The sequence below is a fragment of the Oxyura jamaicensis genome, chromosome 19, assembly GCF_011077185.1.
Source record: "Oxyura jamaicensis isolate SHBP4307 breed ruddy duck chromosome 19, BPBGC_Ojam_1.0, whole genome shotgun sequence".
In the NCBI taxonomy this organism is placed as follows: Eukaryota; Metazoa; Chordata; class Aves; order Anseriformes; family Anatidae; genus Oxyura; species Oxyura jamaicensis.
In genome coordinates this window covers 2008831-2031102 of record NC_048911.1, presented here as the reverse complement: position 1 = coordinate 2031102, position 22272 = coordinate 2008831, and the positions used below count along the sequence as shown (strand labels likewise).

Sequence of the window (22272 nt, the reverse complement as noted above, 5' to 3'; positions counted from 1 at the left end):
TAAGGAAAGTTTGAGGAATTGCTCCTCTGTTTTATGGCCCTCCAGAAGGCGCGCCGCGCAGGGCAGCGCTCAGCAGTGATTGAGGACCCTTCCAGGGTCTCCTTCATCACGCGACATATTTCTTATCTGGCGGCTGCAGGTTCCCAAGGTCTCAGTCCATCCTGGCGTAGGTTTTTCCAGTTGTCATGTATCTTTCCCTAGTTTGTAAGATGATTTCTGTCTCCTCCTCACCTCCCCAGTGATGGCTGTGCAGTGTTACCTACAACAGACCTCAAAAAGTGAAAATATCCAGAAGAGCAGCAGGGACGTGAGGATATTGTGTTGGATACTGATAGTATTTACCACTTAGTTTTTAGAGTGCATCCTACCGCGGTCTGTAAAAGAGGGTGTTACTCTGCGCTGATGAAACATTTCTCCTGCTGCAGCTGTAATTAGGGCTGTAGCGCACCCTTGGGGTCCAGCCTGGCTCTCATTTAGATCAGCGGGAGCAGAATTGATCCCCTTTAACCAGTGCAGCAGCACCATGATGTATTTTGTTGTTTTTCCCTTCCTTTAACGACAAAGGAGGAGCGAGAAAGATAAATAACGTTGTGGGGAGGGGAGGGGGGTATTCGTCTTTGAATAATGATGAAGATAAAGATGGATAAGCAGGGCAATTTGTGAATTTTATTCCCTATTCCGCTTAATGGGCTGCAGTTATATAAAGAAACGGAGGTCTCAGTTAATCTTTATACTGCCTTCTTGTTTAGGAACACAGTTACTTCAAATTAAATTAGCCTTCTTTTACATCTTGCTGGAAACGATACAGTTCCTATCTACAGCATCCTTGTTTACTTCTCATTGATCTAGGGAGGCCGAACTTCTCCCCCATTTTCCCCTTGGGATGTTAAGAATAAAGGGATCACCTTTCTGCTTTCAGCTGCCACGGCCTAAAAAATGTAGGAACCAGGAATAAATTCACCATGGTTTGAAGAAAGCCTCTTCAAAAAACTGATAGGGAACATGACAGAGAGTTAGAGAGACCTCTCCTTCAGAAGAAGAGTAATATATATTTTATTCTCTTATTAATATTTCATTGGCAAGAAGGTCAAAATCTACATTTAAATGGAAATATTTAAAAAGCAGAAGCATAATATTTGACTATCTGGTGCTTTTATGGGTTAGAGAAAACCAGAGGCTTGAACACATTGGTTCAAAATGCATGGGGTGGGCTGGGAATTCCTTGTGAAATCCGTACAGCAAAGGAGTCAGCCCTTTGCCTTCATCGACACCTCTGATAAGGGGTGTATGTTCTTAATAGAGAGCTCCCTTTTAATTTAAAAATCCTTTTAAGTATGTCGTGCCGGTTAGAAAAGAGCCTTCAGATGAGATAGCCTGTCACTGCTCCGAGTATCGGTGCTGTTGGCACTGCTCGTCCTGGCAGATGGAGCGGCTGCGGCTGGTGATGTTTGTGTTATTTCCTCGGGGGTGGCGGCGGTTCGGGTCCCACTGAACTCATGCCGCAGGTCCCACTTGAGTGCTTGGGGAATCCGGGCAGTTTTTCATGTTATTTTGATTGAAATCCATCTGTGCAGAGAGGGTCCTGTGGGTCACTTCAGTCAGGATCTGGAGTGGAGTGAACAGTTTCTGCCTTGCACCCAGCAGCTGGTTTCTAATGCGCTCGCTTCCCAGCCCAGTGGTTTGGGGTTGGACATCAGCGGCCTGGGGCTGGGACTCCAGACTGCGGCAGCTGTGCCCCTGCCCTTGGGTACCGCAGCATGAGAACAGCAAATAGACAGCTCAGTGGGCTGCACTGCCCCAAGGAGGCGGGAGGTCCAACCTAGTGACTTCTGCCCAGCCCCGAGCTGCTCTCAGCCTTCATCCGAGGGAGGCCGGGCCGGGCTGGATGGCATCGCTGTGCCCGGCCCTCCTTGGAGCCAGGAGCTGCTGCTGGGCCACGCTTCCCTTCTGGAATGGCCGCATCCTTCCCTGCCGGCAGCAGTGATGCCCAAGCCAAGCGTTTGGGAATCCTCCAGGTGGCCCAGGAGCTTCAGCAGCTGCTGCATGGGCAGTGTGACCTGCAGAGGAGCCGCGACGTTCCTTGCTGGTGCAGCTATCCTCGGGCAAGTCGTGCTGCTGAGCAGAGGGCTGGCTCTTCTGTTGTTGCTCTTTTGTGTTGTTTATTATTATTATTATTATTATGTATATTATTATTATTATTATTTTATTATTTTTACTTTTATTTATTTTTAAATCAGCATCATATTGGCTAGCGGCAGACTGAGTACTCGGGCAATTTGGCAAGATCAGCTTGCCTTAGCACCTATTTCCAGCACACCTGTGCCTCACAGGCTCGCGGGTAATTGCTGGAAACGCTGCAGGGTTGTTCAGCGCTGGAGCCTGGTGCAGTGGAGAGATGCTCTGCTGCTGCCTGACAGCCTTGTAACCAGATTCCAGTTTGTGCTGCATTGCCCCTTCGTGTAACCCTATTAAAGAGCTGTAAATAGTAATATAAATGATGTTACAGTCATTTGTTTTGATGTATCTGAGCCTTTAATAAATCAGCTGCAGCTTGGTTAATAGGAATATGAGAGCGTGGTGTTTGTTGCCAGCAGCTGCTAGTAAATTACAATGCAGTCATCTGTTTTACAAGGGAATTAAATGTTTGTTCTCTTGCTCACTCTCGCTCTGGCTGCTTTTTTTATTTTTTTATTTTTATTTTTTGCAGAGCACCAGAACAGTGCACAAGTCCCTGTTCCTTGCTGGCTGTCCTCTTCGCTCTCTGTGCACACAGCTGGGGTGGCAGGAAGGCACCTGCGAGGAGACTCAAGTCATTGCAGCGTGTCAGCTCCCCACTCCAGCAGTGCTGTGTGTGTATCCTCCAAAGCAGTGATTGTTGTGTTCCGTTTTGCTTGGGTAATGGTTTCTCTCAGGGGTTGTCAGCAGCATTTGATCCTGGGACCTACAACACAGTCCTTGAAGAGTTGAGCTGAAGGAGTAATTTCCGTAGCAGGCAGTTATAAGAGGCTCGTGTTGTGCTTGGACCAGCCATGCACCGTGCCAGCCTGATACACTTGCCTGGCTGGGCTTTTTTCAGACTTTAGGACTGTCTGGAACGGGCTCCGAGCTGATTATACATCTGGTGTTGCAGATGTGTCAGTCAGAATGAATTACTCGTTTCAGTTTTCTTTATAGGTTGTGATCAGAACCAAGTGCCTCTACCCGCAGGTCCAGGTAATGCGGACGCGTGTGATTGTTCCAGGAAGATCGCTGCTGGTAACTAGCGGAGTTGGAAGGATCGGACCGAGAGAAGCCTCTTGTCGTGGCTTTGAGGCTTTTCATAAGCACACGTCCACCAAAAGGCCATACATCATGCAGTCACTGCCACCCGCTGTGCCGCAGCCCTTTGCTGCGTCCCCTCGTGCAGGAGTCGTGTGGAAGGTCTCAAAATTCATTATGCAAACTCCACCTTGGCTGTTAGTGCTGCAGCTAGCGCTGTAAAAACAAAGGCTGTCTGGGGCTTGAAACCTGACTGAATTCGTTGAAATAGCTCCCATCCCCGAATCCTCCTAAAAGCACGTGATTTCTGTAAGTGCTGGGGCAGAGGTTGGCCGTGCTCCTTGTATCTGGTTTTTGCTGTCCGTGGTGGTTGTTTCTCCTATCTCTCACTGCAGCTGTGTGGTAATTCATATAACCAGGCCAAAAATGGCCTCAGGTATGCCAAATATTGCTACAAAAATGCTACATGGGTTGTGTTTTCTGAATGATTTTCTGGCTTTCAGCAACACCCACGTTTCATGGCATGAAATGAGGCAAAGAAGGGCAGTCTCACCGAGACATTGCCTGGGCCTGGAGTTCAAGCAAGCGTCCTCCCTGTGCTGACACCCATCTGGAGGAGAGGCTTCGGTGCACAGCTTTAGGTTTAACTGGACCAGTTGCAGCACGTCCTTTCTCGGTGTAAAGGTGCTGAGACAGAGCTGTGCCATCACATTTCTGTAGGTGAACATTGAGTTTGCTCCCATAATCTGCACACTGGCAAGTGTGCGTGATCTAAGGACATCATCACTAATCTATGCAGCCTTATCTTTATAAATATTTTAAAGGAGAAATAATTGCACTGACTGACGTAGATCCTGCTCCTTGGGGACTGTTGGTAATGCTTTTGTTTATGTCCTGTGGTCCCTTAGAAGAATCTCTTTGGTTTCTGAGGGTGGTTTCCATGCCAAGTTGCACTTCATAATACATTTGAGAGCTGAGTTGGAGAAATAAGCCTTGCTATATGAAAATGACTTGTTTTTGCCAACTCCTAGGCATAGGTGTTGGGGAAGGTGATACTGCCTGGCAGATCCCTGTCTGAATGATTCATCCGGTGGTTATTTAAATCCACAACGTGGTCATCTCTTTTTTGATTATTTCTATTTAAAGAATAAATGTGCTAAGGTTACTCAAAAATCAAAATCAAGCCCAAACCAGTAACTCACTCACTTAAGTACACATTCATGTTGAACTGAAGAAGGTGAATTTTAAGCATGTTTGTTGTTGAGACCTTTTGAAATCAAGCCTCCAGCTTGAAGAAGTTGTCTTTTAATAAATAGCAATTTAATTTGAAAAGGGAAAGATTTCTCACGTAGTGCTCTGTGAGAGGCCATCTCAGTTTCCCTGCTGAAGTTGATGGCTGAAGTCCTGCAAGTGGTACAGCGCGAATCTCCTAGCAGAGGTTTGTTTTCTTTTCGCTGAGCAGCTTGGCTCTGCATCATTAAATCTACAACTGCTTTGCTGAAGTTGGGCTGAGGGCTTGCTCTTGTAAGGAGACTTGCAGTGTGCATGTCCTGGTGAGCTGATCCAGCCTTCGCTCCGCTGTACGGCAAACAGAGCACTGTCGTGCCAAAGCCCACGGGATGCAGGTTGTGGTATGTTACAGGTCCAAAACTTAGCAAGGTTTTACAGCAGGTTGTAGTCAAGTACGCTGTCTCGGTTAAATGCTGTTGGTAATGCCCATGCATTCCATTTCCCTCTGCAAAATGCATCGGCTCAGGAAGGCTGCGCCGCAGCGGGTCACCGTCCCAGCGCAGGCTCCCCACATGGCTTGGCTGCCGTGCTGATGTTAGCCAGACACACTTTACGAGCTCTGCCACAAATTTATAAGGGTGAATTAAAATGACTGTATTTCATACTTCCACGGACTGGTGTTTTCTATTTAAAAGTCAAATGACTGTGGGCTGTGGTTTCGGAGGAGACAAGCCCAAAGTGCAGTTTCTGGATGAAATCAGTTCAGTGGGCCAGCAGCAGGCGAAGCACGGTGCGCGGCTCGAGCAGCGAGTCTCGTGGCCCTGGTGCCTTTCTGCCCCGCACCTTTGTGCCTCCTGCCCACGTGTGCCATGGTAAAGGCAGTGGCTGCGCTGAGGCTGCTTCGTTCTGCTGCCTCACCAGCAGCTTCTCTTTTTTTGCATTATTCTGTACTTATCCTGGAGTGCCTGCCCACTCGAGCTGCTAACAAAAGGCAGCCTCCGCTGGCTCTTGTCCCCCTCCTGTAAAGAGCTGCTGCTGAGACGGTCTGGTGAATCTCTTCCAAACTGGTGTCATGGCGAGGTTGTTCCTCTCGTATGGAGTGTGCAGGTTGTGGTTTGCCTTTTCCTGCCATTGTATTGAGTGGAGTAGGGACACTGTATGTGCCGAAATGACTTTCTGCATGTAGCACGCAGCAGCGTAAGCTTGTTTGAACAGCGTCGCATGGTCCTGCGGCAGGACCACCACAAGCCTGTTCTGTGCAGAGCTGTCCCAGTTTGCGCTGTGCTCCTAGGGAGGCACAGAGGGCATGAAGGAACCAGAAGCAAGGCTCAGCAGAAGCTTTAATCTACAGCTCCTGGGTGCTCGTAAGGGAGCTATAAAGCGTCTGTGTGTGGTGTATGGAGGGAGCTAGAAACACTGGTAGCAGGGGCTCAGTACCTGCTTTTGCCCTCCCTGGGACCGTTTAGTTGCTGAAGGAGGCTGTGCTGAGGTAGGGAATCCACCTGGTGCCATGCTTCTGTTGTGGCTTTGTGCCGCCATCGCCAGGCTTGGCTCCTCACCTGGCTGTACCCCCCAAAGCTGGCTCCTCACCTAGCTGGTCCCCTCACCAGGCTTGGCTCCTCACATTGCTGTTCCCCCCACCACTGGCTCCTCATTTAGCTGTTTCCCCTGCCTCTGGCTCGTGCTGACCAGGGCCCAGCCGCCTGCGGCCCTGTCTGGGCTTCAAGGCTCGCTGTGGAGGCTCCAGCTCTGGGCCGTGCTGGCGCTGGAGGCCACGAGGAGCGTCAGGCTGCCAGGTTTTTGGGCTTTGGTGGTCCTGTTACATCCCTGAACCTGAGGGGCCTGCTTCTCCATGTACAGTGGCAGCGATGCAGCCGGGTCAAGAACTGCCACAGCACACGTGTAACCCTCTGGTGCTGGGTGTGTGAGTGCACGCCTGCCCTGGCGGCTGGGGGCTTTCAGAACACAGCATCTGTGAGGAGCAACCTCTGCGTTGGAAAGAGCAACGTCCCTGTACACAGGGATGCGCTCTGACAACTGCAATAAACTCAGGTAACTGGCTGATGATCGGTGCTTTATGGATTAATAATGTCAGGTAAATGGGCCTGGAACTGCATTTGTGGAGTAGTTTAGGTTGCGGTGCTTTCAATTTGTATTAATTTCAGGTTAAGGAAACTTTTCTCTTAGTCCTGCTGCCGAAGGGCAGAAGCAGAACCCGGTCTCTGGCACCCCAGTTCTTCGTAGTGCTGTGCGTCCTCTGTTTGAGACAGATTGCTGGAAATCGTTTTTCCATGAGCCTGAATAAATCAAACTTAATGTATGAAGACTTGAAATGCATTTTCTAGGCTGCAGAAATATATATTTTGTAACAGATGCCATACAAATGCCTTGTGTCCTGTAAAAATATATAGACATTTTGAATGTGATGGGAAATTTCAATTTATAAGAGCATCAAGATTCTTCAAGCCAAAAAGCTACAGACAGTTTTAAGAAAGATTGTCTTGTCTGTCAGTGCAAATGCTATTATACAACTGAATCATAACCGGCTGCACTTGACTGGCTGTATCTGAACTTCTGTCAGCTGGTGTAGACAACTCTGTTCTGTGCATGGTGCTTTCTCCTTCCCCCGGGAACTCGGCTGAACTCATTCTAATAGGGAGATCTCTGCTATGGCTGGAGCATTTCGTTTAGACATTGAAGGTCCTTCCTTTTGTTGCATTAAGATTTAGTGGGAAAACTTGTCCTGAAACATCTCAGATGTGACTGATTGAAATTGGCTCTGCTGGGTGGGGTTGGTTTCTGTTCCTCAGCTTTGAGCACGGATGGGACAGTTCTGCTGAAATAGCTGAATCTTGGCCCAAAACCTCAGCTAAAACAAAGCATTGCTTGCTGAGTTTCCAGAAAAGGTGGTTAATGCTCTGAATTTCGTGAAGCTTTGGGGTCGGTTTCTACCAAAAGTTGAATGCAGGAAGGACGTCTTCTGGTGTTGGAGACTTTTTTCGTTTAAACTGAGAGCTGGAACTAAGAAACTGTTTAATGTAGTGTGGAGCATTCTCTGGCAAGATTCCCAGCCCCATTAAGAGTGACACGAGTTTGGCATATTGACTTAAATTCAAAATTCCCACCAGCTCTCAACAAGCCTAAGAGCAGATTTTGGTGACGACTGTCCCTGTAGCCCATTCATACGGCTTCGGAATTGGCGACGAGGGTATTCCGCGGGCTTCTTCTCTTCGAAGCAGCAGTTATTTTAGCTGGTGTTAATTAGCTTGACATTAAGCCTGAATGTCACTGAGAAACGCTCGGAGAAATTTCATGGAGCTTCGCATGAGCTGAGTAGCTTAGGTGGAGATGTAGGAGCTGGCCCAGTATTCGTGGGCAGCTGACAATCGAGAGCTGGCAGGGCACTGAAAGCAAAGTTGTATCTGAAGCATCGCACCAGCCAACTTCACTCCTGGAGGTTCTTCCCTGTAGTCCTACTTTTTATGGCAAATTAGCCCATCAAAGCTATCCACACGTAGCTGCATCGGAGAACATCTGTGTTTAAATACAGGCTAGCCATCTGAATGTCAATAATTACATTGTAGTAGTTTGGCTGAGCAATTTAAATATCATGAGTCTTTCCATCAATGTAAAAATGCCATCTTTCTGTCACAAAAAACTGCCCTTTTCCCCCCACTTCTAAGCAAGCTGTTGCTGTCAAGTCCACTGGAGAGGTGCTGGGGTTAGAGGGCTCAGAGCTGTGTGACAGGCTGGTGGTTAAAAGCCACGGACAACACGCTCTCAGAAACATTTTTGGAAATCTAGTACATGATCAGTGTGGTTTACATTTAAAAGTTTAGTCATCTAAAAGCAAAGCCTGCCTTGGAGAAGGAACAAATAATGGCAAAGTGTCAGAAAATAATAATCATAATCCCGTTAATAGCATTAAAAAGTTCACTGGTAGATATTTGACTTGCGTTTTGTGCTGCGTCAACATTAGTTGAAACTCCTGGTATGTTTACTTTTCGTGATACTGTTTTTTCCCCGAAGTAGGTTGTTTATTTGTAACGAAGCACAGGTAATGAGACCAAGGAGCTGTCTCCCTCTTGCCACCTCCTCCCCCATCCTTGGGAGGGAAAGCTCGTTCACTAATTGTGATCCAAAATGACAAGGTAAAGGAAGGCTGTGAAATCTATTTTAACTCCTAGGAAATACTGCAGGCATCTAAGTGTGAGTGTTCTCAGTGTAACAGCACAGTGGTAAAATTACATTGACCTCGTCAACTGTAACAGCTCTCATTTAGCAGCTACTACGCCACTTAGCATGGTACCATTCTGCAGTGATCATTATACTTTGAACTCGTGGCCTGACTTTCAGAGAAACAGAGCACCCATAGCTTCTTTTGAAGTTGATGTGAAGTGTGGGTGCTCAACAGACTATGAAAATTGAACTGTTACCATTCAGAGCACCTTTAACGGAGGACTTCAGAGCGCCGAGATGAACACCCACGTCAGGGGTCAGAGCTGGAGCTGGCGGAGGAGCCCAAACTAATACTAGCTCTCTGCCCGTCACTTTAATCAATAAACTGGAATTCAGGACTGCTGTGAGTAATGCGTTTGGGGGTGGCAGGGACTTACAGGAAGATGAAAAATGGTTATGGACCAGAAAACCTGGGAGTTAAGAGTGGATCAACGCTTAAATTCAATTCCTGACTCTTTTCCCAATAGCCGTATGACGCTAGACGTGCCCCTTGTTCTGTATATGCCTTAGTTTGTCTGCTGTGAAATAGGCTTAAGTCCTGGTTTTTTCCTCCTCCTTTCTGGTGGCAAGCTGCGAGTGCTCCAGGTTATAAAGTTGTTGCTGTAGCACAGAATTAAATGGCAGTTTCATCGGTGTTTTGTTTCCTTTTAAATCACCTGCAATTAGGGAATTCACACTCCTGGTTCAGCAATACCGAATAGTGCTCATTCACGTTACTCTAATATAAGTAACTAGAAATAATAATAAAAAGGCATAAAAACATGGCACATTTAGCCTTGAGCGTAGGCTGGCTTGATCTGTCTAAAAGCCAAGCAGTGTTTTGAATTAGTGGGCCACAGAAATTCTGCTCATTGTCACAAGGTTTGTTTTGGCTTGATCCTTAAGTAAGGAAGTCTTCATTTTTCAGTGTTCTGATTAAAAGACACGTTAGAGCCATAACCCTGAAATACTTTATTCAAAAAAGTCAGTAAGTAAGAGTAGCTAAATGGTAAATAATTTCCTTCCTTTAGGAAGAGGTTCATTAGAATCGAGTTTTATTTTATATTCTCATTTTCGTTCTCTGTGACGGGGGTTATTATGTACGTACAGACAGGTCTTTTGATAACAACAGTGGGAACGGTTCTGGTTTTACTCAGATTTTATTAGACTTTTTGAGCAATAATTCAGCGATAATCACACGGTAGCACATAGTTACATAAGTTGCTGTGGCCTCCTGTGGGCTTATTATCGAGTGGGATGTATTTCTTTACTCGGCATTACCCTGTAGTTTAGCACTAGGTCGCTCCCAGAACACTGCCGAGTTTGTTTCTGTTTTAAAGGCCCCAACATTTAACTGCTGGGAATTGAGTGGCTCTGGAAAGAGAACTGCTGGGGTGGAGGGGGTGGCCTCTGCCTGCCGCCAGTGCCCAGGCTCCGCACATGGGGTTACCCATTTCCCCGTGTGCAGAGGTGATAAAGGCAAAGATCAACTTGGCATATTTTCTGTTTACTATGCCAAGTGGTAAACAAAGCTCTCAGCTGGATACGATCCCTTTTCAGTAAGGAAATACTGAAGAGCTACACCCAGCTTTCCATTTTCCAGGTGAAATCAAACTAGTTTGTGCCTGGTGGCACAGCCCTGGTATGGGACACATGTGTCGTCCCAGAAAGACGTTTTCCTTCAGAGACATTCCCTGTGACAAGCAGGGCTTCGTTTCCACAAGCCAGGCACAGAACTGAAATGAAAAAGTGAGTCTGTGCTTCTGCAATTTTTTATTTTTTTTTGACATATGAAAATGTTACCCTTATGCCTTAGGACAAAAGCAAGAATATTCCCAACAAAATGTTAAAATAAAATTTTTGCACTCTTTCCACATCTTGAAATAGCTGCTCCAGAAGCACAAAAATTGTACGGAGGCCTTCCCTTCCAAAAGAGTTCATCAGTCTGGGCACCCGCTATTGGATTGAGCACCGGAGGACGCAGGTTCAAGTGAGCTTTTGCTCAACTCGAACTCGGTCTCCTAAATCTTGGATGATCGATTTCTGTGCAGTTGGTGAGGGGAAAGGGGCATTGCAGGAGACGTTCGCTTATTTGCCCCTTTCCTGATATTTCTGTAGCTAAATTCTCTCCGAAATTCCCCATGGGAAGGGGCTGCCTCCATCCAGCCTCGTTGCCCACCGACGTCTTGCAGGGCGGGCAGGCGCCTTGTGCCTGCGGGGTGGGAGATGTTCTCCTGTGAGGGGGGCGGCCTGAGCTGCCGCTGTCCTCATGCGGAGCTGTGCACGAAACCCGGCACGGCTCGATTTCGTCCTGTGTGCTCTATGAGCCCTGAACTAGCTGCACCCAGAGGGGAGGTGCCTGCCGGCCGTGGGGTTTGGCAGTGAGCACAGGTCTTCATGGGAATCCCACACAGCTCGGCGAGGTCGCTGCGACCCCAGCTCGGGAAGCCTTGCTGGTATGCCAGTGGAATAGCGTTATTTGGTGTTTGAGGCTGAACGACGGGGTAGCTGAGGGTGCTTCTTATCACACCTTTGTTTGTGCTCACCTAAACAGAAAAGTTTAGGGATTAAAAAAATCCTTTGAATATAAAAGAATATTTCTTCTTAATGTTTGTATCTTTGGCTGGAAGTAATAAAGGTTTAAGCCATAATAGCGTGGTTCTGTTTCTGAAGTGGTTTCAGTTAGTTAAGCACGAGGAACTTTTATTTTGGAGTAGAAGGGTCTCCGCGGGGAGCTGGTGGGGAATACCAATTCGGGAATAAGTGCCTGTGTAGACAGCTCTCTCCCCTTTAGTTATTTAAGCCCCAGTCTGCAGGATGACATCTGCATGCCTATTTAAAACATCATTTCCTTTGCACAGAAGCAGTACTATGGCTAAAATTTAATTCTGATATTTAACTGAATGAAATTGCTTGCAGATGACTGTTTGAAAGGGAAACAAACCACATCCTTGTGTGCTGCTGCACTTTAGAGGATTTGTGAAATATTATACTAATGCAAAGAATGTGACCCTCCTGAAAAAACTGACTGAATAGTTTGATTTTACTCTCATTCGAATTAAACCAGCAGATTTTTGTTCAAAAATCAATGGCTCGTTATTGTTGTCTTAGAAATAGCAGCCAGCAGAAATGGCACGGCAGATTTATCCAAACGTGGTTCCGTCTTTTGTTGAGGGTCACTCTGAGCCTACCGCAGCATCTGCTTGGACGCTGTTTCAAGGACAGATAAAAATTGTCACGAAATATTTCAGAAATAACTGCAATGCAAGTGAAGGTGTGTGCTGCTCTAGGTGGCTGCGTGCACCTTGGGGCCGAGGAGCTGCAGAAGAAGCCGTGCTGCTCCGCTCCGGTCCATGATCTGCCTCCCTCCCCTTCAGAGCTGGACAGAGCAGGCACGGCTGTGAAGTTTTGCTGTTTTCCAGTCTTGCAGCATCTCTAGTGCCATCTACTATTAAAGTCAAAGACCTTTCAAGAAGGTTTTTTCTGGTGTTGTTGAAGATGTAGCATTATTGTATTCCGATCAAATTATCCTGGGACCAAACTGAGTAACCTTTTCCACTGAAAGGTGCTGTGCTCCTGGAAGGGCTGGCTGTGCTGGCTAAACTGCTGCGCTCTGTGACTCAGCGTTGAGTAGATGTTGACATTTTGGTGGTAACCTGCCTTATGCTCTTATTATAACATTTGCAAGCTTTCTGTAGGGTGATCTTTAAAGTTGATCTCTCATTTGTCTTCAGTCTTTTTTGTGTGGTTTTACCTTTCTTCTTCTTCCCTTCTATTTATGGTTCAGTTTTTTTGGCACGAAACCTCTGAGCTGTTTCAGTGATTCTTGTTCCAGCCTCCCCCACACGATTCCGTTCCACTCTTGCTCTTTTGTTATTTGCTATTCCCTTGGTGAATTTGTCTTCTCTGCAGCTTATTTTGTACCTTCATCATCTTTTGTTCCTCATTCTGCTTTTTCTTTGTTGCTGTGTTCCTCACAGCCAGGCTCCATCCCCAGTTCCTTCCACTCCCCTCACTTCCCAGGCCCCACTGCTGCTCCACAACACGGAAATAAAGTGGGGGCAACTGGTCCCACTCCTTTTTTACTCTCTTTGACTCCATTTTCCTTCTTTTGTCTTCTGTCCCCTTTGAAGAGAACAAATCTCTTCCTCTTTTCATGGAGCAATAGTTGGCATCCGTTTGGTTCGATTTTTATGACCCTTGGGGTGAGGTGGATGGGGAGCTGCCTGGAGAATGGGAGAAGGTCAGTGGTGAGGGCGTTGAGGTGCGTCCTCCCACCCTCCAAAATTGGCTTTCTTGCCCCAAAAGCTGTGTGTGCCACGCCGGATCTCAAGTCCTGTTGGTGAAGGAAGAAGACTCCGCGGTATTTCTGCAGCAAACCCAGAGGCGGCATGCAGCAGGAGCTCTCTCTTTCCTGAGCAGTGTTGTGGTGTTTTTTTTTTCTAGTGCTTGCTTTTCCAGCCTGTTTCCCTTCAGATAGCATCAATAACAAAGCTTGCGGTGCAGCAGGGAGCCCCCATAGGGTTTTAGGGCTCGTTTCCAGGCTTGCTCCTCCAAGCCGCTGGTTCCTCACAGTTATCAATAATTCTTCTCTTAGGGGCAAATGTTTCAGAGGGGCACTCAAACAGAAGCTTCCATAGCTTTAAGAAATGATTATTTATATGAATTAACATTCTGCTGTAGATGAGGTAATTAATTAGGCAAAAGAAAACAGTCTTTTTGGTACTTTGCTCTGATAATTATCAATGGTAAATCTGCTGCAGGTAGTCTGCTACTGTATGCTGGGAACAAAATTGCAGTGGTTCAGCATCAACCTCATAGATTTTTATGTTTGCAGGCTTTTTTTCAATAATCCTTTTTCAGCTTGCACTGAGGTGAAGCACGCAAGCACTGAGGCCTTTCTCAAGATGCTTACTTAACCTTTAAAAAACCACTGACATTTACAGGAGGTGCCTCTTTCAAACCAGCAGACCGCTGTTACACCACGCTGCTGTGCCTGAGGAGCGGAGCGTCTCTGAACGCAGCATGGACAAAGCCTCGCAGGACGGCGGTCCCCTGGTGTCTCGAGTCTGTGGAGCATTTTGTAGGAGAGAAATCTACACACAGATCATGTTCTTAGTAAATCTCAGCGCTTGTTTCCCAGGCTGTTTTGCTAATGAGCCTGGCTTGCTGGCAGTGCATGGGTCAAGCACCCAAGACCTCTGTTGGTTTTAGCCACCCAAAGGTTGGAGCTTTGTTGTTCCTTGCCTGTAAAGCTCGACTGTTAGTTCAAGATGCGAGCTGGTGCTTCTCATGTTGAAGTTACCTGATGGTGGTCGAAGTGAGGGTCACCTAAACTTCAGAAAGTCACAGGGGTGTATATATCCCTAGTGCATCAGGTGTAGTCTGTGATCTCTGAAATCAGACTTGGATATAGGGCCAGTAGACCGCGTTAAGCTGGATGTGTAGCTTCTGATGATGTGCCAGATGCAGCAAGACGAATACAATTTCTGTAGCACAGAGCAAATCGAAAAGTGGTGAGAAGGATGTTGGTGGTTTCACACTGTTCTACCCTGCAGCGTAACCGCCCCTGGTGGGGCTCCACAGCGTCCCCGATAGTGCTCCATAACAGCTTGGGTCTCTGGTATCTTGAATATCCAGTGCTTGTAGGAAAAGTTCATTTTGATACCTTTATGTATGTTTTACTGATAGGATTCGTGGCGTGAATGAATGAGAGTTACGCGTTAAATACAATAGGTATGCATTTTCTAGAAATAGCACATTTTCAGTGCTGTCTTTCGCATACCTTCCTGTGCCTAAAGGGGGCTGCAGGAAGGCTGGGGAGGGACTCTGTCAGGGGGTGTAGAGATAGGACAAGGGGTGATTATGGCTTTAAACTAAAAGAGAGTAGGTTTAGATCAGATAGATACAGGGAGGAGATTGTTTCCTATGAGGGTGATGGGGCCATGGCACAGGTTGCACAGAGAAGCTGTGGGTGCCCCGTCCCTGGAGGTGTTTGAGTCCACATGGGACGGGGCTTTGAGCAACCTGAGCTAGCCAAAAGTGTTCCTGCCCATGGCAGGGGTTGGAGTTAATTGCAATTAGTTGGAATTAGATCCCTTCCAACCCAAACTGTTCTGCGATTCTGTCATTCTGTGTACAGCCCCCGTAAAGATGGAGTAAAGCAGGATGAAGAGACAGAGGTGAAAAACACAGATGTCAAGAAGGGACAAGGTTTTATATGTGGCTCTTGTGAAATTACAGCCAAATTCTAAAAGCTTGATTGTTGAGATTCCTGCTGTCAGATGGCAGCCCAAGATGTAGTGCTTTGTCTTGGAGGGATTCTTTAAAGCCATCTTTTATACAACTCTCGTTACCATATACTTAAAATTTAATAATAGTGATGGTGTTTTAAAGTACTGCACATTTCATGGAGTTAAATGCAAGGGAGAAATAAAATCTAGTAAGTCTGTCAGAGAGGAATAGCAAACTGAATTTGGAAGCTGGGCACCTTCTGATATATTGGGTTAGAAAGTGAGTCTTTAAGAACAGTGCAAATGGTTTTCTGAGCAAGAACTGGCAGGTGGCAGAGCTTAAAAATGCCATTTTTTTCTTCCTTTAGAGTGGGCTGAAGGCGTAGTGGGAAGCATGTTAACTGGGTACTTCCTTTTTATTAAGTCTGTGTGGCAAAAGGGATGATAAAGTTTTGTACCGCCTCAAAAGTGAATCCTTTTCCACTGGGCTGACACATCAACCTGTAGTAAGGGAGCGCGTTAGTCACAGCAATTTCATGGCTGGTAAAATCTAAAAGCGGAGACTTCCACTGAGCAGATACGTGTGATTCCATTTGGGATTCACTAAGGAGGAAAGCAATTAATGATCCACTTCTGGGAAAGGAAGGAAAAGAAGAAAACCCATCAGCAACACTGTGAGGTGTTTGCTCCTTCCCCGTGCGGCTGAGGTCGGCACTGCCTGGCTGGGCGTTGAGCTGCTGGTGCTGGAGGGGCTGCCCCTCGAGCAACCCAAAGCCTCACCTCCGTTGAAAATTGTGGAAGTTCTTCTGCGATAAGTAGCTGCTCGTATTTCTTACAGGAAGGTGCCAGCAGAAATGAGTTGACGTTTGCTGCATGCTTGTGTTTATCTTGGAGTTTTGGCTCGTGCAGGTGATTTTCCCCTGCTGACACTGTCCGTGCAAAGAAGTGGAAGGAAGCAGAAGCCCCCCCAAACTCGATGGGCTAAACCCCTAGGCTTGTTTTTTCTTTTTTTAAAAAAGAATTAATTAATCGCTTTAAAATTAGTCCATTAGAATATTAGTATGTCAGTGTCTATAAAATTCTGTGGTTGGACTCAGGGAGAAGACACTAATTAATAGATCTTCTTTTTTTTTTTTTTGACCTTTTGCCAAGATCTGTGGCTTTTGCCTGGCTGCTGGCTTCTGCAGGTAGTTTAGGTGCCGTTTTTCCACCAGTGTTCCTTGTGGCAGTGTGGTGACAGCCCAAGGGCAGCCGTGCTGGATCAGCGCCCCATAGGGGCAGATGGAGTATGAGTACCAATGGGGGAGAGCTCTTGCCTTGGGAGTGGCAGGTCTGCCAGGTTTCTGGTGAAGTATGAAGAAAAACTGTGAAATGAAATTCTGTCAAGTTAGGAGAGGACCCATGGCACTTTGTACTATGGTATCTTTGCTTACAGTTGCACCAAAGAGAGTGATGTGCCCTAAATGGTGATATATTTGCATTATCTTATGCATATTCTGCTGAGGACTTCAGTCAGAAGCACACAGTTGAATCTCCCTAATACTTCTTAGCCTTGTGTTTGCAGATAACATACTGCACCTTTATAAACAGTGGTCCTTAGCTTTACATGAGGTTTCCTCTTTTCAGAATATTTTCTTATTTCTTGTTTAAAAAGGATGGGGAGAAATGAAACACGAGCCACCGCTTGCTGGGCTGTGCCCTGAGGTACAAGGATGCAGTACCTGCCCGGCCCCCAGGGATGCTTTGCCACAGTTTGCTCCCACAAAGTTTGCACTGTTCAAAATTTGCAAGTGTCTCTGGAATGTCTCTTTGCAAGTGTCTGCTGCAATGTTCATGGCTTCACCAAGGTGAACAGCAGCTGGGAGTCAATAAGGCATTTATTTTTCGCGAACTGCTATGGATTACCTAGCAACAGTGCTTAAAGTAACTTTAATTCTTCCTTTGGAAGGCAGCTGGCACTGATCGCTGTCGGAGGGAGAATGCTAGGTAAGGCGGACTGGTCTGCTCTGCTTGGGGCTTTTCTGAACCCACTTAGGAGCAGCTCTTCCCTTGTCCCCCTGCACGCTGTGTTAGCTTTTCACATGCCCTTTGGCTCTCTGCACTCTCTGCCCAAGGGCCACTGTTCCTGCCACCGTTTCTAGCTCAGTTCTTGCATGTCAGTCAGTTCTGCCCCTGCACTGATTTGTGCCATCTCCACACCCTTCCTCCCTGCTGTCTTCTCCAGGCTCTTTTACATCTCCCCAAACCCTGTGCTGCCCCAGGGCTTCTTTAGGTAGATCGGGCTATTGGCTCTAGGGTGTTTCAGGCTTCTCCTTAAGCCAGACCTGATGCTTCCTAATGCTTTGTAGGCCCTTTCTTTCAACTCCTCCTGGCCGTTTTCAGCTTCCCAAGATGACTTAGACTTCCTCTGTCCACCAGATGTTTTTTGTGTTATCTTTTGTTTCTCCAGTCAGTTTTTTTCTCTCTGGTCATCTTTCATTCCACATAAATGTTAGCTGTCCTTGCTCTTATCCCTGTTCCCTTGGAGAGGACTTTGCTGTTCAGACTTGACACCCAGCTCGCCCTCCTTTCCCTGCAGCTTGGTGCCCCTCCCCAGAGATCCTAACCGAGCCCTGCATCCCTCTGGGTTCCTGGGCTTGAGGAGAGCATCCTTGCTCTCTGGCCTGGGCCTCCTGCACCAGCGCTCTGGGGTTATGATGGCACTCATCGCCGCCTCGCAAGGGTATCCCAGCAGAGCAGAGCGGAGACCTCGCTTTGCAAAGAGCTGTGTATTTTTGTGACGAGTCATTTCATGTGGACTTCTTTTCTCTTAGTCATCTTTATCATCAAATGAAGTTTTGATACTGCCAGGTTCCCTAAACTCGGGACACTCTTCATGCTTAATGTCATTGAAACCAAAATGTAATTGCATTCCTGTGCCACCTATTCCATGATAATCCTCCAAAAGAAGTGTTTCACTCATCATCTGAGCCAGTGGTTTTAGTGTGGGCTGTGAAACAGTCGATCTTTAATTTTCTGCATGGAAGCAGAAAGGAGAGGGAAGAGAGGGACCGTGCAGTTCATCTGCTTTATAACAGCCACGTATTGAATTTATGTGCATTACCAGATCCGTACGTTGTGTCAAGGAATGAAGGAAAGTGGAGAACTATACCAGGATTAATCTTCCTTTGGAACGGACATGAAAATCCTTTCAGTTATTAATGCTAGATTCCCTTCTGACAGAAGCCTGTACGCCGACTTGTCCCAGCTAACAGGTCCAGCTCAGACTGCTGTACGGAGATTACCAAAGGAAGGATGGCTTGGTTTCGTACTGAAGTGTGCTGATACCCCGCAGCACCTGTGGCACCACTTCTGTCTCGTGAATGAATGAAGAGAGAGACAGGAAAATCAGCAGCCAGACAGCGATATTCTGGCAAGTGGTCACAACGAGCAGGAGGAAGGGGATTGTTTGCATGTTAACCCATGTTCGGGTCATTAAGGACTGGTTAGAAGAATTTAAAAAAAGAAAAAAGGAGAGAGAAAATTAGAGGTTTTCTGCCAGCCATCCGCAGTGTCTCCTACAAGCTGCAATAACCTGCCACTGGTGTCTTGATCCTGAAGCTTATCTTGGACATGGCTGGTGGGAGGAAGCCCATGCACGGTGAGACGTCTGCTCCCCATCTACCTCCAGTGCTGTTTTATATTTCCCTTCCCAGCTTTGCTGCTGCTCTCTGCTTTGTCTAATAAGAATCTGGCTCTCTCAGTGGTACTGTGAGCCTCTGAAGCAGCAAAAAAACAGTGCTTCGAGCACCCTGGTGTGGGTTGTGCATCCCCCTGTGCCTGGGGTCTGTTTGGAGCCCGCGCCGTGTGGCAGGGCGGCTGCTGGCCAGGGGCAGCACAAGGGCTGCAAGCCTTGCTGCTTTGCTTTCTTTTCTTAGCCTGGCTCCTGTTTCAGCCTTGCCTTAAGAGCAAGCAGTGTACCTGCAGCAGTCCCAGCACACCTCCCCCGGCTGCTCCGTGGGGCCCCTGCAGCTGTCCTGGGTCCCAGTTGGAGCGTTTCAGCGCAGTGATTCTTCCTTCTGAAGGCTGCTCGCAACGGAAGGGAAAGGCAAGAAGTGTCGCTTCACGTGAAGGGCCTCCTTAAAGCCTTGCGAAATATAATGTACCAGGAGTTTTTCCTGAATCTTTAACAAAAGGTCATTTAACAGGCGTTGAGCTGCTGCTGCCAGGGGTCCTTGTGGGGCACCTTCTCCCTTAGGTTAAGCCTTCAGCTGTGTTTGTCTGCCCGAGAGCTGTTGATGACAAGGTCATGTTCACACCTCTGCATTTCTGGGCCCTCGTGGTCACTAGAGACCAACCCGACACCTGTTGGCATTCCCACTACTCATGAAAACTAACTTCCTCTGTTGTGCACGGCGAGCTGGTGGGGCTGAATGCAAACTCAGCTGCTGCCTGCGGATGCCCGGCCGTTCCCTCCGTCCTCTGCCTCACGTCTCGCCTCTTTTGCTGGCTAGCACCAAATGTGTGTGTCTCAGCACTTCCTACATAACAATAACTGCTGGCAATATCTGAATGATTTTTTAGGTAGATTCTAGTGCAGTCATCATCATATTTAAGTCCATTAATAGGACTTGCAGTCCTGGATTTTCCACTAAAGGCAATTCTCCAATGGCTGAACAACTAGGCCGGAGATGTTTTACATGGTTTTGATGATAAGGAGGGAAGGCGAGCAAACTATTGCTTTTTCTTGATGATCCAAGACTACACACCAGAGTTAATCCATCCCAATACGATGATGATTGAGCTAGAATCTAATGCGAAGACGTTTGTGCATTACCTTTAGTTATTACTATGTATTCCACTTTTGTGTGCTTTATTTTTTCCTCTGTTCCTGGAAACAGATAGTTCTGCTTCGGAACATGATTTCCTTAATATCGTGTAGCATGAAAATAAAGATCAGAAACACAAGAAAACTAGCTGTGAAATTGCACTGGATGGTTATTGTTCCCTTGTTTCCTGCACTGTATGCGCGCCCCCCTCTTGGCAAAGGGCCGAAGCTGCTGTTCTGTGTCCGATGCCAATGTGCGAGCACGGCCATGCAGGTTATACAGACATCAGCTAAGGCTCCTGAATGAGTTCAGGAGCAAAAATCAAAGGTGGCGGTTTGTTTTGTTTGTGTGTGTGCTTGTTTTTACCATAAACGTGCAGTTTCTGTAAGGGTGAGGCTGGAGTGCAGCAGGTTTGTATCTGCCCCTAGGCCGCAGAAAGCCTTGCTTTGATCTTGCGTACAGGATTGCAGCATGGGCAGCCGAGGGCTTTCCCCTCAGTCCAGCTTGGGTTCTGTAAACTATTTTTTTTATATTTGATTTGCTGTCTTATATGGTAAAGTTGTTCTTTGAAATGTACAGCGTGATCCCTTACAGGGGAGAGGGGATGGATTTTTTTGCTGACAGCGCAATATCTTCTAACTCTGCGTTATGCGCAGAAGTTAATAACTACGTACGAGCATATTGAATGTAGACAAATCAAGCGGCTTGTCATAGCAGAAGCTGTTACTGTTGGGGATGCTTTCTGTGTGTCTGGAATGAATTTAGCAGGTGTTAGGTTCGTGGAAGTACTCTATTTGTCTTGGTGGGTTCCAGGTCGTAATGGCCAGCAGCTGAGGAATCCCTGCTGCCTTGTGATGATGAATCCCGAGGCTGAAGCTGTGCAGCCTGACCTCATTCTTTATGTAACTGCACAGGTGACAGGTAAAAATCTGGTAAAATTGTTTCTTTACTTTTTTTCAGGACTCTGTCGGTGTTGAGCTGACCCCAGTGATATCGTGATGATGAATGGGACAAATTACCATACACAGGACATAGCTCGATAGAGAATATGGAAGGTTGGAGGGGGCAGGAGGAGAATAGGACTGTACAGGGTGAAAGAAAGCTGTTATTAATTATCTGCTCTCAGCTCTGAGGAGCTGCAGCTTTCTGTGGCAGCACAGATTAAGCAGTAAGACCGACGCAGCTTTTACTCTGCACCTATTCCCCACAACGATGCACACGTGCAGCAGGTGTCTCGCTTTCCTAGGGCACGTTCTATATGTAGGCGTGAATCATGGAGTACAGAGTCGGGAGATCCACAATGACCTTTGCTTCCAGGAGGTTACGATACTTAGGGATTTTCTGTTTCTCCTATATGGGGGAAGCTAATACCTTCCAAGTCCTGAAAACGTCAGCTCCCTACATTTTACTCTGCCTGTTTTCTTGTCTAACCTTGGGAAAAATCCCAGCTCAGCCAAGGGGTCATCTGACTGGTACCAGGCATAAAACCCCAGAATATAAATCAGTGTTACCAGCTGAATTAATCAGCCTTTACACTGATGGAATGTGCCCTTCAGTAGGGAGAATCTCAGCGTGCTCTTGTTGGGGACCAGTGCAGATTGCTTGATGGCGGCATTGCGTTCAGGGTGTCCCTGGGTGTCAGCAAGGTTTGTTCAGTGCCACGAGCTGCTTCCACAATTAACTCCCCGCCCTCCTACAAAGCTGAACACGAGGCAAGGGGGCTGGCTCTTAGATGGGAGGGAGACACTAATTTTGTTAGTGCTGCAAATGTCTTCGAACTTGGCATGGCGAGCCTGTTGGGGTGACGTGGTTTTGAGAACAATTCTGCACCAGTTGAAGCACAACTATGTTAAGACTGGCTTTAAATGTAAGACTTGGAGTCTTTTCATATAAAGAAACCCACGGTGTGTTCACTTAAACCTGAACATGAGTCTCACAGTGCGTAAGTGTTTCCCTGCTCTGGGAGGGGAAAGAAAAGGTCAGTAAGCATAGATCGGGAGGGCTGATTCTACAGAACTTGGGGCTGTCTTGACGATGAAGCTTGCAGTTTTCATTGTTCTTTAGCACATCTTTGGCCTTCATTGCCCAGTGCTGTGTTTCTTTACTTTCCCCCTATCTATCAGATGTCAGCAAGCGAGTGTGAAATGCTGAGAGTGATCTTCAGGCTATATCAAACCCATATGGGGAGCAGAGCCGGGAGGAGAGCACTGCGCCTGCGAAGTCAGAGCAAATGTTTGTAGAGCTGAGTGGAAGGTTTAGAAGCTCTCTCATCCTGGAAAATCTCCAAGGCTGATCACATTTGCAGGCTTTTTCTTTCCTTAATGGGAGCTGAAGCTGAGACATTGGTACAAGTGTATTGGTGCTTAGGAGGCTAAACAAGGAGAAACATAAATAAAAACTCAATAATCCCTCACTGGAGGGAACTAAGGAGCTTATCTGATTGGTTACAGCGTCCAAATGCACATCCGAAAAAACACAAGTCCAGGAAAGACTGTGGGTTTTGTTGTCTTCCTTTTTTTTTTTTT

At 47.0% G+C, this 22272-nt stretch overlaps 1 protein-coding gene across 7 annotated transcripts in view; it reads left to right on the top strand.

Moving 5' to 3' along the window:
• The window catches only part of AUTS2 (activator of transcription and developmental regulator AUTS2), a 759649-nt gene that overhangs the window by 150041 nt on the left and 587336 nt on the right, over positions 1-22272 (top strand). The gene's annotated exons all lie outside the window — the stretch shown is intronic.